At 44.1% G+C, this 18,790-nt stretch overlaps 1 protein-coding gene across 1 annotated transcript in view; it reads right to left on the bottom strand.

The window, feature by feature from the left end:
- Positions 1–17,179, bottom strand: part of LOC141048064 (endothelin receptor type B-like) — a 75,601-nt gene extending 58,422 nt beyond the window's left edge. Inside the window, exon 1 of the mRNA XM_073543425.1 lies at positions 16,999–17,179. The gene's annotated coding sequence lies outside the window, so the exon portion shown is untranslated. The remainder of the gene's footprint in view (positions 1–16,998) is intronic.
- Positions 17,180–18,790: the final 1,611 nt, after the last annotated feature.

The raw sequence follows: 18,790 nt of genomic DNA, 5'->3' as shown, positions 1-18,790 counted from the left end.
CTTACTCTTCTTAATCTATACCTTTGGCAAGGGACAATTCATAAAGTCTCATGGCTTTCAGTACGACCTATACCCTGAGGATACTCAGATCTACCTCTCTGGCCCACACTTCAACTATCTGTTGTCCAAAATCCCTGTGTGTCTATCAGCCATATCCATCTTTTCATTGCACTTCCTAAAGCTCAATGTGGACAAAACTAAACTCATCATCGTTCCTCCATCTCATACTACTCCCCTACCTGATCTATGTAAATGCTATAACACTTTCCCTTGTACCATAAGTCTGTTGCATCAGAGTATCCCTTGACTCTGCCCTGTCCTTCAAACCACACATCCAAGCTCTTGCCACCTCTTTCTGCCTCCAACTCAAAGATATTTCCAGAATTTGTCCTTTGCTCAACACTGAATCTACTAAAATGTTAGTACATGCCATCATCTCCCATCTCTACTACAATATCCTCCTCTGTGGCCTCCCTTCTAACACTCTCACACCTCTCCAATTCATCCTTTACTCTTCTGTACAACTAATTCACCTCTCACCTCACTATTCCTCTGATTCTCCCCTCTGCAAATCTCTTCAATGGCTCCCAATGCCCAACATACTGTATCTGTCATGCATCTGGGTTCAAACCCTTGAGCCTGTGGTCAGCTTCTCTATCTGCTATGCCACAGCAGATATACCTTTTCTCCTCATGTTTAGTTTCTGTTATCCTTGCTTTTAAGGGTTACAGGTGTTTTAATTTACTCATTGCCCTATTATCTTTCAGGTGCGGCTTTATATACTTTCTCTTTGCTGGTATTTCCTGCTGGTGATAGTCTCATTTCGATGTGCAGGCATACTGCTGTTGTTTAAGCCAATCAGTGAAAGACCAGCTAGGGTTTATCTCTTTGCTGTTTATGTTATTTTCCCTGCACCTATCTTCTGTTTCCTTTTAGGAAGTGGGCGCCATATTTTTTAACAGTATGGGCTTAATTCTTTATTTTGTATTTTTTTGTTTGTTTTAGGCTAGTTTCACACTAGCGTTTAAACGACGCGAGCACGGCGCCGCTAAGCCACGCCCCCTGCCGGCTCCCTGCCCGCCCCTTCCTGTTATCGCCTCCTCCGAGCGCAGAGGGCTGCATGCGTTATGCGCACCCTATCTTTAGCATAGGGTGCGCAGGCCGTGCGCAACTATGAATATAGCGTGCGCTGCGCATTTTTGAATGTGCGCCGTGCGCGCAAAAATGCAACATGCTGCGTTCGGCGCGCACGGCGCACCTCCAAAAATGTGCAGCGCACGCTATATTCATAGTTGCGCACGGCCTGCGCACCCTATGCTAAAGATAGGGTGCGCATAACGCATGCAGCCCTCTGCGCTCGGAGGAGGCGATAACAGGAAGGGGCGGGCAGGGAGCCGGCAGGGGGCGTGGCTTAGCGGCGCCGTGCGCGCGTCGTTTAAACGCTAGTGTGAAACTAGCCTTACTTACTCTGGGATCTCTTTTTACTTCAGCACACTTTCAATTCTGTGTATAATTTACACTTTGCCCTGCCCTACGGTTCTTTAGGAGGTATGTTAAGCACTCGACGGCCTTTCAGGTAGCATAGGTACGAGGTGTCATCTTCTAGTCTGTGGTTAGGGCTATCTTGGCTGACGCAGGTACCACTACGGACATCTAGTCTGTGCAAGAATCAGCAGGGTCTGTTGCAGTTTTTAGTGTGCTACCCATTTTTCCAAGTGAGTTGCTACATTATCATAGCAGTATCCAGTTCAAACTATTAATATTGACCTTCAAAGCTGTCTGGAATCTGTCTCCATCATATATCTCCAAACTAATCTCCCCTTACCTTCCAACACATATTTTCCGGTCCTCTCATGACTTTCTTCTCTATTCCACACTTATATGTTCCTCACCCAATCGCCTCCAAGACATCTCCCAAGCATCCCCCATACTCTGGAATTCTGTGCCCCAACATGTCCAACTGCCCATTTCGGAACTTTCAGAAGGAACTTGAAAACGCATTTCTTCAAGCTAGCTTATAGCCATAACCTCCTGCCACTTCACCATCAACGAAGCTTCTGCCACCCCCTCCAAAGAATGTAAGGCTGAAAAGGCAGGGCCCTCTCCCCTCTGTACCAGTCTGACATTGTTAGTTTGTTGACTGTAATTTATACTTGCATTTTGTATGCAACACGTTCTCTTGTACAGCACCCTGTATTCAATGGTGCTCTAAAAATAAATAATAATAATAATAATAATAATATATATAGGATACAAAAAAGGGCCACAGCCTTTACATATCTTTAACTATTCTTAAACTATATCTTCTCCCACTGCTCAGCCAAAAGCTCAAGTCCATTAACCAGCTAAAGCTGTCCACTGTCTACCCCCACCAGGCTACCTATCGTTAAAGGGGTTCCTTTTTTAAGAGAACACCTGCCCCCCAACTACAGTTTGTTTGTTTCTTTTGTTAAACAAACTAGTTTTACTCACTCTCGCTGGGTCCAGTGCAGAGTCTCCAACTATTCTACTTGTGTCTGTGTTGGACCTGCGGAGGGTGAGAAAATCACGTTTTTCTGGTGGAGGACAGGGATTTTCTATGAAAAGGACTTGTGCTGTCAAGAACACTGACGGCTTATGATCACTGAATGATCAATTAGATCGTTTAGGGCACACTTGAAGCAGGATCTTTCTTTGTAAACAGGATATTAACTTTTAGTCGCATGGCAGCAGTCGTCCTCTCTCCCTCACTACTATGGGTAAGTCGTTCTAATGAACTTATATGTCTACTCCATGACTTGACTCAAACAGTTTAATAGGATATTGAGATGACTCTTTCTCCGATTATGTAGAAATGTTCTTTGTTGTGAGTTCATTTTCTGGTCTACCAGTTGTGAGTTCTCCTTCCAGGCTCCCTCTGGTGGTAACAGGAGGTAGTGAGGCTGATTTAATCACTGGAGATCTGCCACCTGATAATGAGGATGACGATTGGACCTCAGGAATCTCAGATTGGATTTAAGACAGCCGACGCCCTACTCTGGTGCTGGTGATTCCTTCTGCTTGTCAGGTCTTGGTTCTCAGCTCTGTTCCAGTCAGCTCAAGCTAAGTTTTTCTGCTAAAGTTCACACTTGATTTTGTTGTTCTATTCAGTTTTTTGTGTGGTCAGCCAGCCCTGGCTGGGGCTGTGCTGAATTTCCACTCTTATTTATCTGTATTTGCCAGTTTGCTTTTTGTCCCTTATTAGATTGGCCTCTTTTTGCTCTGTCTCAGAATATTTCAGAGTGCTGATATAGTGGGAGAAGTCTAGTGACTTCAGGGTTAATTTTGTTATCAGAAGTGTTGGACATTATTTTGTAGGGTTTTGGGCAGATTGCAGACAGTGTCTTTCCTTTCCTCTCCTTCCTAGTTAGTTTGGGCCCCATCGTTTGCTCAGTCTATTTTCCGGCCTGTGTTTGTGTTTTCATCTTGTTTCACCGTCAATACATGTGTGGGGGCTGTCTATTCCTTTGGGGTCTGCTCTGGGGCAGTTAGTTTTCCCCTTTTCTTGCTTTAGGCTTATTTAGTCCTCTGGCCGTGACGAGGCGTCTAGGTTCATCGTAGGTACGCTCCATGGCTGCTGCTAGTTGTGTGGTTAGGATCAGGGATCTGCAATCTGCATAGTTACCAACCTCTCTGGTTTTTCTGGGCTTAGCTTGTTTAGGTTTTTTCCTCCTCGGTGACCCATTCATAACAGTTCTTGCTTGAGTATAATGGAGACAATATACCATCTTTGGGTACCTTCTGTTGAACCATCCTGATGACATATCCTTGTGTCAGATTATATGGATTATACACATGCACTGATACCAGTCTCTTCCCAGCAGGTATAAATTATGATGCCGTATTGATTTTTCTTAATTGATTGCTTTGGCTTTGTACCCAATTAAAAAAAATAGCTGGACAAATTCTTGTATTCTAACTCATGGAACTTTCCAAATTTAGTTTTACATGCTTTTATCTTTTGTACTAATAAAGCATTTTATTTTATTGAATTTCCCAGGTGAGTAGGATTTACTCAATTTCTTCTTTGCGTTGCATTGTGTTACTAAAGTAATGGGTTCCTCAATAGGGATGTGACTTGATTGAGGATTTTTAAACCAAAGTTTATTCCCCCCCACCTTTTCGGTTAATTTTATTATCCATTTTTTTTAATCTCCTCTTATTTTTCTAGTCTTGTCCCTATTTCTTTGGTTCCATTTTTCTAGGAAATATTAGTGCTACAATTCCTTTTGGTTCTATTAAATTCCCCAACTGGGATGACCCTCATTGTATGGCCAGGATGATGACTGCTAACATGTAATATAGTATTACCATGTTAGGGACGGCGGAACGCACTAATAAATAACAATAAGTGCGTTCGCCGCCCGGGGTCCACCGTGCAGTAGGCGTTACACTGCTCCTAGATAATGGCAGACACACAATATGGCGGTATATCGCACACGGGTTGAATGTCACCCGGTGTGCATTGAGCATACTCTGTTATCACCACAGAGACGCTTACAACTTAAATGTAAATGCTGAGCCTGTTGACCTCATAGGTCTCAGCGGTGTGCACACACGGTATATGGTCACAGGACTAGGCCCAAGACTCAGGGACAATGTCCGTCTAGACCTACCGTGCGTGCGGCGTCGCTACTGCGGACGCCAGCAAGTGCTGCTGACTGCAGCGCGGCGACCGACCCAGCCGCCACACGACAATGCCCAAGAGGAGGCGCACTGTCGGACGCTAGTGCTGTAAGATGTGAACTGTGGCCTGTAGTGCGCCACTGACTGGCGCTGACTCTATGACTAAGTCCCTATCCACACACGTAATATCAGAGGGAGGGGATCTTAATGAGTCATTCGCAGGCACATGCATTCATCATCATTCACACAGATAGCAATAAGAGTCTATACTAGCACATGGCCGAGCGGCCATGCGGACCTTTTATAGCCGTGCGCTTCTGGGACCTTCCAGATCTCTGAGAAGGACCAATCAGATCAGGAGAAGGACCTGAGCATGTGACTCCTGATCTCCAATGGGAGATCGTCTCGTGAGCATGCCCAGTAGCATGTAGTAGGATGTAACCTGACAGAGAAGAAAAACGAGTTAGATTATACTCACCGGGGGGGCGGGGTCGGGTGCGGTGGGTGTTGCGGTCCGGTCCAGCGCCTCCCATCTTCTAGCGATGATGTCCTCCTCCTTACTTCTGACCTGTTGAGGGCAGAGTAAAGTACTGCAGTGCACAGGCACAGGGAAAGGTCAGAGAGGTCCCGTGCCTGCGCACTGCAGTACTTTACTCTGCCCTCAACAGGGCAGATAAAGTACACCTGCGCAGGAGCTGTGGCAGAAGTAAGGAGGAGGACGTCATCTCTAGAAGATGGGAGGTGCTGGACAGCGACACCCATCGGACCGGACCCCATGTGAGTGCAATCTAACTAATTTTTCTTATCTTTCAGATTACCACAGGGGGATTATCAACAGCATTACAGAATGGTGTAGATAAGCCCCTGATGGCAGTGGCTGCAGCTTATAGGCTGAAAAGGGGTGATAGATTCCCTTTAAGGATGGTTCTCATACACATTTTTTTATGGAATTTTACACATCACATTTGATGTCTGAATTTTAACCTTTTGGATTTTCTATGGAATACATTGTTCTACACACTGTAGGGCTGGAATTTTCTTTGATTGTTATCAACTACACTTCATTTTCCCACGGTGCTGAGGTCACAGGAGTTCATGCTGACAGCGAGCACAGACTCAGTGACGTCACCACTAGTCACTGAGCCTGTGCGCACTGCTTCCCATTCATTCCCCAGTAGTTTACAGCCCAAGCGGTTGCATTAGCACCACTCCGGCTGTAAACTGATTAACACCCAGAGATGGATTTACGCCTTGGGACTTGACTGAGCACTGGACAGGTATGGTATATTGTTTTTTTTTAATTTTAATTTTTTTTTACAGGTGATCAATGGCTTTCAGATGGTATTAGCAGTGTGTAATAAAGATGGGAAAAATGTGTGTTATTTCATTAAAAGACTTTATTCTTACTGTGTGTGTGTTTATTTAACCCTTTACTTACTATAGGATTAGTAATGGATAGGTGCCTTACAATAGCAAGGTGACAATAACCCCTTATTACCCCACTTGCCACCACTGCAGGGCAAGTGGGAAGAACCCGACAAAGCTCCAGAATATTCTGGGCAGCTGTGGGCTGCTGTTTTTCGGCAGGGGGGGCCCATATTAATGGCCCCTTACCAGCCTGAGAATAGCAGCCCGCACCTTTTAGTTTTGCCGTGTTGGTTAAAAAAAAAGGGGGACTGTTATGAATGAGTCACCGGAGGAGGAAAAAACAAAAACACAAGCTAAGTCCAGAAAACCAGAGAGGTTGGTAGCTAGCGGATTGCAGACCCCTGATCCTATTCACCACAACTAACAGTAGCCGTGGGGGGTTCCTACGGTGCCCTAGACCCCTCGTCACAGCCGGAGAGCTAAATAAGCCTAAAGAAAGAAAGGGGAAGTCTAAACTGCCCCAGAGCAAACCCCAAAGCAATAGACAGCCCCTAACATGTATTGTCGGTGAAAAACAGTTGAAAACACAAACACAGACAGAAAGACAGGCTGAGCAAATGATGGGGCCTAACTAACTAGATAGGAAAGGACAGAAAAGATGCTGGCTGCAATCCGCAAAAACCCTGCCAAAAATAATGTCCAACACGTCTGATAGAAAAGGCCCTGAAGTCACTAGACTTCAAAATCACTATATCAGCACTCAGGTATATTCTGAAGACAGAGCAAAGAGATCAACTGATCAGAGACAAAAATGGAGTTCAGCCTGTCCCAACCAGGGCAGGCTGAACACAAACACTAAGTAAACAGACAAAATCTCATGGAAAAATAGCAGAGAAAAAACTTAGCTTTTAGTAGACAGGAACTAAACTGGATGCCAGAGCTCAGAGCAGAAAGGATCACCAGCAACCCTGCAGGGCGTCGGCTGCCTTATATCCATTCAGAAATTCCAGATGTCCAATCACACTCCACCTGTTCAGATGACAGGTTCTTCCCATCCAGATCAATTTCACTACCTCCTTTCACCAGCAGAGGGAGTTCATCAGACATCAGTGGTGAAGGAGAAAATGAACTCATAACAGTACCTCCCCCTTAAGGAGGGGTCACCGAACCCTCATCCACGCCACCAGGGCGTTCAGGATGGGCCCGATGAAAAGCACGAACCAATCTTTCAGCATGAATATCGGATGCAGAGACCCAAGAATTATCCTCCTGGCCATAACCCTTCCATTTAACCAAATACTGGAGTCTCCGTCTAGCCAGACAAGAATCCAGTATCTTCTCAACCTCATATTCCACATTACCTTCAACCAATACAGGGTCAGGAGATGCCACCACAGGAACTACTGGCTCAACAAACCTCTTTAACAGAGACTTATGAAACACGTTATGGATCTTGAATGTAACAGGAAGAGCCAATCGAAAAGATACTGGATTAAGAATCTCCAAAATCTTGTAAGGTCCAATAAATCTAGGTTTAAACTTTGGAGAAGCCACCTTCATAGATATATTCTTTGATGACAACCAAACCATATCACCCACCTTAAACCAGGGACCAATGGTTCTATGCCGGTTGAAAAACTGCTGGGCCTTTTCCTGGGAGAGAGACAACTTATCCACCACTTGGTCCCAGATCTGCTGCATTCTCTCCACCACAGTGTCAACACCTGGGCAGGCAGAAGACTCCACCTGCCCTGGAGAGAATCGAGGATGAAACCCAAAGTTACAAAAAAAGGTGACATCAAAGTGGCAGAACTAGCTCCATTGTTTAAAGCAAATTCGGCCAAGGGCAAAAATGAAACCCAATCATCCTGATCAGCAGAAATAAAACATCTCAAATACGACTCCAAAGTCTGGTTTGTTCTCTCCGTCTGCCCATTGGTCTGAGGGTGAAACGCAGAGGAGAAGGACAACTGAATTCCCAGCTGGGAACAGAAAGTCCTCCAAAATCTAGAAACAAACTGAACTCCTCTGTCAGATACAATGTTCTCAGGAATCCCGTGCAAGCGAACCACCTGTTGCAAAAACAAGGGCACCAACTCCAAGGAAGATGGCAACTTAGAGAGTGGTACAAGATGGACCATCTTAGAGAATCTATCACAAATCACCCAAATAACAGTCATTCTCTGAGAGACAGGCATATCAGAGATAAAATCCATTGAAATATGGGTCCATGGCCTCCTGGGCACCGGCAAAGGCATCAACAACCCACTAGAGCGAGAACAAGGTTTAGACCGGGAGCAAGTCCCACAGGACTGCACAAAATTCCTGACATCACGAGACAAGGCGGGCCACCAAAAAGACCGACTATCCAAATCTCTAGTACCAAAAATACCTGGATGACCAGCCAATGCGGAGCAATGAACTTCAGACATTACTCTCTTCCTCCACTGGTCAGGAACATACAATTTTCCAATGGGACAACGCTCAGGTTTGTCCTCCTGAAACTCTTCCAGAGCACGTCTCAAATCGGGCGAGATGGCAGAAAGAACTAGCCCCTCACCTAAGATGGTAGCAGGCTTGGTCACAATAGGAGAATCAGCAAAGAAACTCCTAGAGAGGGCGTCTGCCTTGACATTCTTAGTGCCCAAAAGAAAAGAGACCACAAAATCAAAACGTGTGAAAAACAAGGCCCACCTAGCCTGTCTAGGATTCAAGCGTTTGGCCGACTCCAGGTAAATCAAATTCTTGTGGTCAGTAAGGACCACGACTTGATGTTTAGCTCCCTCCAACCAATGTCTCCACTCCTCAAATGCCCATTTCATAGCTAAGAGTTCCCGATTCCCCACATCATAGTTACGTTCGGATGGGGAGAACTTTCGGGAAAAGAAAGCACAGGGATTCATTTTAGATGTTACAGGATATTTTTGGGACCAAACAGCTCCTGCACCAATCTCAGAAGAGTCCACCTCTACCTGAAACGGGAGTGAGACATCAGGTTGCCGCAAGACCGGAGCAGAAGTGAACCTTCGCTTCAGCTCCTGAAAGGAAGAAACAGCCTCCGGAGACCAATTCAGCACATCAGCACCTTTCTTAGTCAAATCAGTCAATGGTTTGGCAATACCAGAAAAATTAGCTATAAATTTCCGATAAAAATTAGCAAAACCCAAAAACTTCTAGAGGGCCTTCAAAGAAGTGGGCTGAACCCAATCATAAATGGCCTGTACCTTGGCCGGGTCCATTTCAATAGTTGACGGAGACAAAATAAATCCCAAAAATGAAATCCTCTGTACCCCAAACAGGCATTTCGATCCCTTGACATACAGGGAATTCTCCCTCAAAATCCGGAACACAGTCCGAACATGTTCCACATGAGAGTCCCAATCCTTGGAAAAGATCAAAATATCATCCAGATAGACGATCAAAAACTTATCCACAAAGTCTCGGAAAATATCATTCATGAAGCACTGGAAGACAGAAGGGGCATTAGTGAGCCCAAAAGGCATCACCAGGTACTCAAAATGTCCCTCCGGAGTATTAAACGCCGTCTTCCATTCATCCTCATGCTTAATGCGAATACGATTATACGTCCCCCTGAGGTCAAGCTTGGTAAACCAGCAAGCACCTTTAACTCTGGAGAATAGATCAGAAATCAGGGGTAACGGATACTGATATTTAACAGTAATTTTGTTGAGGGAACGAAAGTCAATACAAGGACTTAATGAACCATCTTTCTTGGCCACGAAAAAAACCCCAGCACCTAAGGGTGAAGAGGATGGTCTAATATGACCCTTCTCCAATGACTCCTTAATATAGGATCGCATAGCCTCGTGCTCGGGTACAGATAAATTGAAAAGTCGACCCTTGGGAAATTTACACCCCGGACTCAGCTCAATTGCACAGTCATAACTCCTATGAGGAGGCAAAGACGCAGACTCATTCTCACTAAATACATCATAAAAATCAGCCAAATAGTCAAGAACATCATGCGACTGGGGAGAGGTGGAGAAAACAGGAGCGTCACTAAGGGCACACCGACAACCCCAACTCACCACAGACAAAGATTTCCAATCCAAAACTGGATTATGGATTTGCAACCAGGGAAACCCCAGAACAATGGTATCATGCAAATTATGCAACACCAAAAATCTGCAATTTTCTTGATGGTCTGGCGCGACCCGCATTACCACCTGGGTCCAAAACTGAGGTTTATTCTTCGCCAAAGGAGTAGCATCAATACCCCTCAAAGGGATAGGCATCCGCAGAGGTGTCATAGGAAACCCACAACGTTTAGCAAAATCCAAGTCCATCAGGTTCGGAGCTGCTCCCGAATCCACAAAAGCCTTAGCGGAAAATGTGGACATGGAGCAGATCAGAGTAATTGCCAGAAGAAACTTAGGTTGAACACCACCTACAGCAAATGTGTGTGCAAAACGTTTCTCTCGTTTAGGGCAGACAGAAATAATATGAGAGGCATCTCCACAAAAAAAACACAGCTTATTACGCCTTCTGAACTCCTGACGTTGCGCCCTAGACAAAACTATCACATTGCATAGGTTCAGACATTTGTTCAACAGGTGGCAACACCTCTCGTGCAGTTTTCCGTTCACACAAACGCCGATCAACCAGAATGGCTAATGACATAGAATCGTCAAGACCAGAGGGAACAGGAAATCCCACCATAGTATCTTTACGGTTTCTGACAAACCCTTCCGAAAGAGAGCTGCCAAGGCACCATCATTCCAGGTAGTAAGGACCACCCACTTTCGGAATTTTTGACAGTACAAGAATCCTGACCCTGGCTCAATGCCAACAGGGCCTTTTCAGCCTGATCAATAGCATTAGGTTCATCATACAACAACCCCAAGGCTTGAAAAAATGCATTCACATTAGTCAGAATAGGATCATCAGGTTTCAAAGAAAATGCCCAATCCTGGGGATCGCCGCGCAGCAAAGAGATGACAATTTTAACCTGCTGCGCGGAGCTCCCCGATGAGTTATGCTTCAAGGCAAAAAATAATTTACAATTATTCTTAAAATTCAAAAATTTAGACCGATCCCCAAAAAACACATCAGGAGTAGGAATCTTTGGTTCAGCAGCATGTGAATGAGCAAGATAGGTGGAAATTCCCCGCACTTCAGCAGTGAGCTGCTCCACATGATCAGACAATTGCTTAATCTCCATTGAGAAAAAAATTCCCCCTACGGCCTCAGAGAAATAGAGGAAAAAATATACACACAAAAAAAAATTCTGACACTTTTTTTTTTTTACAATTCTTTCCTGCAATTGAGTACCCTAGAATCTGCGGTATGGCTGGTGATTCTGTTATGAATGAGTCACCAGAGGAGGAAAAAACAAAAACACAAGCTAAGTCCAGAAAACCAGAGAGGTTGGTAGCTAGCGGATTGCAGACCCCTGATCGTATTCACCACAACTAACAGTAGCCGTGGGGGGTTCCTACGGTGCCCTAGACCCCTTGTCACAGCCGGAGAGCTAAATAAGCCTAAAGAAAGAAAGGGGAAATCTAAATTGCCCCAGAGCAGACCCCAAAGCAATAGACAGCCCCCAACATGTATTGTCGGTGAAAAACAGATGAAAACACAAGCACAGACAAAGACAGGCTGAGCAAATGATGGGGCCCAACTAACTAGATAGGAAAGGACAGAAAAGATGCTGGCTGCAATCTGCAAAAACCCTGCCAAAAATAATGTCCAACACGTCTGATAGAAAAGGCCCTGAAGTCACTAGACTTCAAAATCACTATATCAGCACTCAGGTATATTCTGAAGACAGAGCAAAGCGATCAATTGATCAGAGACAAAAATGGAGTTCAGCCTGTCCCAACCAGGGCAGGCTGAACACAAACACTAAGTAAACAGACAAAATCTCATGGAAAAATAGCAGAGCAAAAACTTAGCTTTTAGTAGACAGGACCTAAACTGGATGTCAGAGCAGAAAGGATCACCAGCAACCCTGCAGGGCGTCGGCTGCCTTATATCCACTCAGAAATTCCGGATGTCCAATCACACTCCACCTGTTCAGATGACAGGTTCTTCCCATCCAGATCAATTTCACTACCTCCTTTCCCCAGCAGAGGGAGTTCATCAGACATCAGAGGGGACGGAGAAAATGAACTCATAACAGGGGACCCCACATCGTTTTTTTTTTTCATTTATTCTCCCCTGCTCGCGCTGTTGCCGGCAGAGCAGGGGAGAATAACAGCCGAGTTCAGCACCACATGCAGGGGAACAGCGCTTATAGTAGCCACTTCTTCCCCGGCAGCCGTCCATGCTCATGGAGGACAGTGTACACTGTTCTCTGTTTGCAAGTGTGCAGCATGAGTTGTGGGCCGTGTGTCCGTGTTAAAATGGACATGTCTCCGTGTTTTGCACACGGACACACGGTCCGTGAAAGCACGCTGACATCTGCAGAGACACATTCAGTTGAATGTGTCTATGTATGTCAATGTCTCCGGTACGTGAGAAAACTGTCACTACACGTACCAAAGCCACTGACATGTGAAACACGCCTACATGGTAGTTTTGGGATTGGCTATCAACTTGGAAAGGTCAATTTTGGGGTTAGACTGTTGTGTACAATCATTAGTCCAGAATTTGACATACAGAATATAAGGCCACCATCACACAGTCAGTATTTGGTCAGTATTTGACATCAGTATTTGGAAGCCAAAAGCAGGAGTGGGTGATAGAAGTGGTGATGGGTTTCTGTTATACTTTTCCTCTGATTGTTCCACTCCTGGTTTTGACTTACAGATACTGATGTAAAATACTGACAAATACTGAAGGTGTGCACGTGGCCTAACTCTGACACTGACCTGATAAATGCAAATCCTAATAGATGTACTAATTATAGCTGATACACTTTCCCAATCCCCATATTTTTTTTCAAATTTGTTCAAGTGGTCTATCAGGGCAGATCAGTATTAGGCTGGGGTCCCTCTAGCGTATCACATCAGATGCGACATGATAATGACCCTTGGCTCCTGCTCTGCTGGGAGCGTGATCCGAGTGTCAGTGCTCCGATCCTCTCGTATCAGAGAATCCCAGCACAGTTGCGGAGGAGAAGGAGAAATTAATTTCTCCATCTCCTCCATTGATGGTGCTGGTGGGAATCAAACTGCACAGCAGAGAGATGTTTCTCGCACACCCATAGACTTCTATGGGAGCATGCAATCCGAATTTTGCATGCAATCGAGGCAAAAAAAAAAAAAAACGCCATTGAGAACAGAAGTTGCTGAGCTTATTGATTGGTTGCAGTGCTGTTGACAAGCTGTCAGCACTGCAAACATTAACAGGCACCCAGAGCAGTGGTGGATAGTCAGTGTTGAACCCGGGGAAGGTGAAAAATGCCTAGTTTTTTCGTTTTTATGTCAAATAGCAGCTGCAGGACTGGGGTATTCCAAAAACTGAAAAAAACTCTACAAAGTTCAGGTGATCACTGCTGGTATCTGAGATGGAGAACTACGATTATAGTTCAGTATCTAAATCGTTGACCCTATCTCTCCATTCTGGTGGGATAGGTGCTTTAGGGCAGGGTCACCCGAGTGAGAGAGAATCGGACTGGTCATGTTAATGATATTCCCATCAAACTCTGATTCGAGTGTGATCAGAGCGTCAACTTAGTGTAATCCGATTCTCTCGGATGAGAGAACCATAGCACCTTGTCAGGAGAAGATGGAGAATGAAGTTTCTCCATCTTCTCCATTCTGTGAGTCAGCTGAAATTGGACTGCACTCGGATGACATCTGAGTGCAGTCCAATTTCAGCTGACTCACAGAATGGAGAAGATGTTTTCCACGCACCCATAGACTTGAATCGATGAGTGTGATCCGATTTGCGCTGCAATTCACAGCATGGTGCAATTTTTTTCTCATAGCCAAATCGGCATCGGAAAAAAATGCTAATCAGCACTGCCCCACAGAATAACATTGGTCCGAGTGCTATCTGATAAAACATTGGATAGCACTTGTCCGATGTATACCCTCGAGTGAGCGAGCCATAAGACCTCTACTTCCCATACCAAACCCCTCTATCTTCCATCATCCTTGAATACAGGGAGTGATCGCCATTAGGAGACCGATGATAAACAGATGTCATTTAACTGTCAGTGTCATCAACCTTTAGGTCGTTAATGGCCGGTATAAACATAATGGATCTATTAAGAGAAAAAATAGCATAAATGTTCTGTATTCCGTGCCAAAATGACTTTCTGCTTAGCAGCGCTCTACACTTTTGAGGACATTTTTATGAAAATTGGGATATTCAGTGTTGATCCCACATGCTTCAGTAGGTCATGGTCCATGGATTCAATTTCTTACAGGATTCATGGTCATTTTCTGATTCAGGTCAGAGATCAACCAAGGTCAGGGGGATTAGGACAAGGAGGACTGTAGAGAGCACCAGTTTCTATGGCTCCTCTTCACCTCAACGTACATACACACAACCAGACATGTCTTCACCAAGAATCCATAGAAAATCAGAAGGAGACGGAGGTACAACATTGGCCTTTAGACTTTCTGGGCGCCATGTTGTAGCCTTCTATAACTGGAATAGGGCCTTGCGCATGAGCACCATCTTATCAATGAAACTTGACAAATACTTTGTTGCTCTTCAACAATAACAATAATATAATATATTTTGTCTTTTCTAGTCTTCCGAAATGAGATTTGTATAAAAGAAGTGGTGTTGCCGATAGCAACCATTACATCATAAGGCAAGAAACAAAATGGAGGCTACGGCTGGTCCCCTCAGGTCTCCCTAAATGATCCATAATGGACTTTGTGTTGTAAAACTGTCTCCTAAAAGGAGTGTTATTGCCAATAGTAACCAGAGACCACTTCCACAGCAACATTTAACTCCACTATGGTGGTGAAGGTCTCTGTGGTATCAGGGCCTGGGGGGTGCAATGGTATATGGTCGGTAGAGGGCCGAGTTACACATTTTGCATTGGTGCCCAGAAGCTTCAGTTTACTCCTCAGGTCATAAAACCCCTTTCTCACTGGGGCCCTCGGGACAAATTTACCAATACTTGACATAAGCAAAGGACAAAGAAAAAAAGGCGCATGCTACTGAACAATGACAGGATGATACATTGGCAATAACTGGATGTCAACATCCCCTTTTTATGGCCATTTTTAATGTGCTAGCCTTAGTTATGCCTCATTTATGGAAACAAAGCCGAATGTGTACATTTGTATTGGCAACTAATTGATCCATAGCTTTTGCTTCATAATCAATATTGAAGAAATGAAAGGCTCCGATTAATTACTATCAGTAACAAGGCAATATATATAACCCCCGTCACTGGGCTTTACTTAGGACATATGGACACCTCACTCTGCTACCCCATTAGTAAAAGTGGAGGCAGAGAGTGGCCGTAAGGCCAATTACATACATATGAGTTTCATGGTCCATATGAACCTCCATGTCCAGACCAGCCATGGGTCTCCTTACCCGGAATCAACAGCTTCCTATATATCTATGACACTGTGGCGAGACGCGAGGCCAATCCGCAGATGGTGGTCTATACACAGACGGTTGTGTGACTCCAGCCTCCTTCTGAATGACTTATAAAGGGCATTGTAGGGTATGTTCACATTGAGTTTTTGGACAAATTCCAGTTTCTGCTACAAGAACTTCACCAAATCTTTTTGGTGAGTTCCTGTAGCAGAAACTGAGCGGAAACTCTCCAAAATCCTCCTCACAAACTCAGAACGCCTTAAAAACTCCTTCCAATCAGTTTCTACTCCAAAGACTCAGCAAAAAGACTCAGTGTGAACAGAAACGTATTTCCCCATACACGGCACACATTTCCGTGAATCTGGAAATGCTCTGCACAAACCAGGGTGCGGTCTCTCCAGCTACCTCTGGTAAATTATAGTGTATTATGGATCTTTATTCAATTCTTTTTCATTAAAGCATTAATAAATAAGCATAATTGGCTTTATTTACATGCATCTTTTTATGCTCCTGCTGTTTTTTCCAATACGCAACATATTCCAGCAGATCCTTATGAATACTGTTTTTACCCCATAGAAGTCAATGGGTTGAACTGAAGTATCCATGTTCTGCTTTTGTATAGTTCACACGCGCACGCCAATTTTTTTCTGTAATTTTGTTTTACCGTCCGTATTTTTCCTATATCACAAAAGCTAATATGAGAATAAGCATGTTTGAAAAACAGACAGTAAAATACAATATGGAGTCAAAAACAGAACATGTTGTTTTTCAGGTATAGTGCTGGTACCTATGATAGCCTATGGGATGATTATTTGTGGACGGAGCGGTCCGTGCAAAATCGTGGAGACGTCCAATATTGATCCAAAAATCGGCAATGCCAGTCTATGAGTCCGTGAAAAAATCGGACAGAACCAGCAGAAATTCATTAACAAAAAAAGTTGAGCAGACACAACTTTTTTTTCTCCCTCTAAAAAAAAAACTGATTTCAACTGGATCCGATTTTTTTAACATTGAAGTCTATGGAAAATGGAGCCGTTAAATAGCCATCCATTTTCTTCCCATTGAAACTAATCCGGTAATAAAAAAAAACGGATCCTTCTCAAATGAAAGCAAAACTGACGGCTATTTAACGGATCTGTGTTCCATAGACTTCCATGAAAAAAAAAAACGGATCCAGATGAAATCATTTTTTTTTAGCTGGACAAAATGTTATGTCTGTCCAACTTTTTTTGGCCATGGGTTGCTGCTAGATCACATTACCCTACCAGTTTTACACATTCATGTAGCAGAGCTGAATTTCCATGTGCCACAACTTGCTGTAAATGTATTTTTTTTTTTGCAATGTAAATGTTTAAAGGGAAACTCAGTTCTTCTGTACATCTTTATGAGCAGAATTTAATATTATTTCCTAATATTTTAATTATTATTTTTTTTTAAATTAAAAATATGAAAATAAAAAGTTAACATAAAAAATGATAAAATGAAGTGAAGGCCTGTAATGTTTCATACCTGACAGCCCAGTAGTGTCTTCAGGCCTCGTGTATCTTTGCCTTGCATAGGTAAGCCAAAAGTTAGAAAACCAGATCCACAAAGTTACAGACCCTCTTCATCAGTGCCTGTGTAATGAGTGCTGCTTTATAGGATGCCGTGACCATGACCAGTGACTATATACTGATCTCCAGGCTTTGTCTGATGTGTGTGACTGCAGCCAATGAGATATAACTAGGGGGGCAGGACAGTCCCAACACTATGATAACCACCGGGGTCTTAAAAAAAAATAACAAATTGCCTGTCACAAGGGAAATTAAGTGCTCAGTGCAGTGAGAACTGTATGCGGGAGGCAGTCATGGACTCAGTGTTTCACGTTTCTATATGGATTCATCCCATCTAATTTTTGAAAAACAACTCATAAGGATTAGTGATGAGCGAACATAAGATGTTATCTTAGCATGCTTGGGTGCTAACCGAGTGTCTTCGGCGTGCTCGAAAAACATGTTCGAGTCCCCACGGCTGCATGTCTCGCGGCTGTTCGACAGCCACAACACATGAAGGGATTGCCTTTTTATTAGACAATCCCTGCATGTGTTGCGGCACCCGAGCATGCTAAGATAACACCTAATCCGAGCACGTTCACTCACCACTAATAGTAATACCTGTGTGGACCCCGGTATGTGATTAATTATAGTGATACACGAAGTCCCTGCATAAGAAATGTAGCATTGCCTGGGCTTGTGAGATTTTTGTGCTCCGGACCTTGTGATGTTTTTCTCCAGAATGACCCTAGTTGCCTTGTACAGTAGTTAATGACGCCTACATTGCTTTCCGCAAAGCAGCACATGTGAGAAACTCTTAAAGTGTTCATAAATTAACCCAAACTGGACCAAGCATTGTATATTACCAGATCTGGGGACAAGCCAAAATTCTGAATGTCGTACAATCGGGTTTTCCAACATGTTGAAGAATCCTCTTGAAATTTTATGAAAAGTTCCAATTAACAAATAAAAAGAAATAACTAAGCTACTGATTGGAGATCCAGTAACCATTTTAGACAAAAGCTGCATTGCAAAGCTAGATTTACAAACAAATCTGTTACTTGATTTTGCAATGTAAAATGCACACATTATTTAATAGATGTCTTAGATCTTATGTGGCTGGTGTACTTGCTTTAAAAACACATACAAATGGCTGAATAGTCCTGATTTTAAAATGAGCATTTTATGAGTCCAGCTAAAGAATGAGAAAGTTCATAAATCCAAGAGCATTCAGCCTTTGCTTGCCCAGCCTGACTGACATTTGCAGCTTGTTGTGAGCAAGGTGAGATCTCAGCAGGCACGAGGCACACTGAGGAACTGTCAATCAGGCTAGGTCAGCAGAGACTTGTTAGCACCACGCCGGCTTCCCGGTGTGTCAGTTCACTCATCGGTGCTGCAGGTGGTCCCTCTCCCCCTCATGCTCCCAGCAGCACTTCCAGCCGGTTCTCTGGCCATGTTCTAAGGGCACGCGGGCATGCTCCCACCCTCTTAAATGGCCAACGTGTGCACTTGCTATTTCCTCCCCAGCCAATGGTTTTGAAGCATTATGTATATATTGCTTCCTCTCCACTGGGGAGGTGCTTGAGCAACCTTACTGTTTCAGTCTAGGTTGTGTAATGTCGCATACAAGTGCAAACTCTGCCTGCTGTACTCCAAGTACAAATCCTGCCTGCTATACCCCATGTACAAATCATGCCTGCTGTACTCCAAGTGCAAATCCCACTTGCTGCACTCTGAAGCAGATCCCGCTTGCTGCACTCTGAATCAAA

This window comes from Dendrobates tinctorius, unplaced genomic scaffold (assembly GCF_039654945.1).
Source record: "Dendrobates tinctorius isolate UK_male_01 unplaced genomic scaffold, ASM3965494v1 ptg000133l, whole genome shotgun sequence".
NCBI lineage: Eukaryota > Metazoa > Chordata > Amphibia > Anura > Dendrobatidae > Dendrobates > Dendrobates tinctorius.
This window is presented reverse-complemented; position numbering and strand designations above follow the sequence as displayed.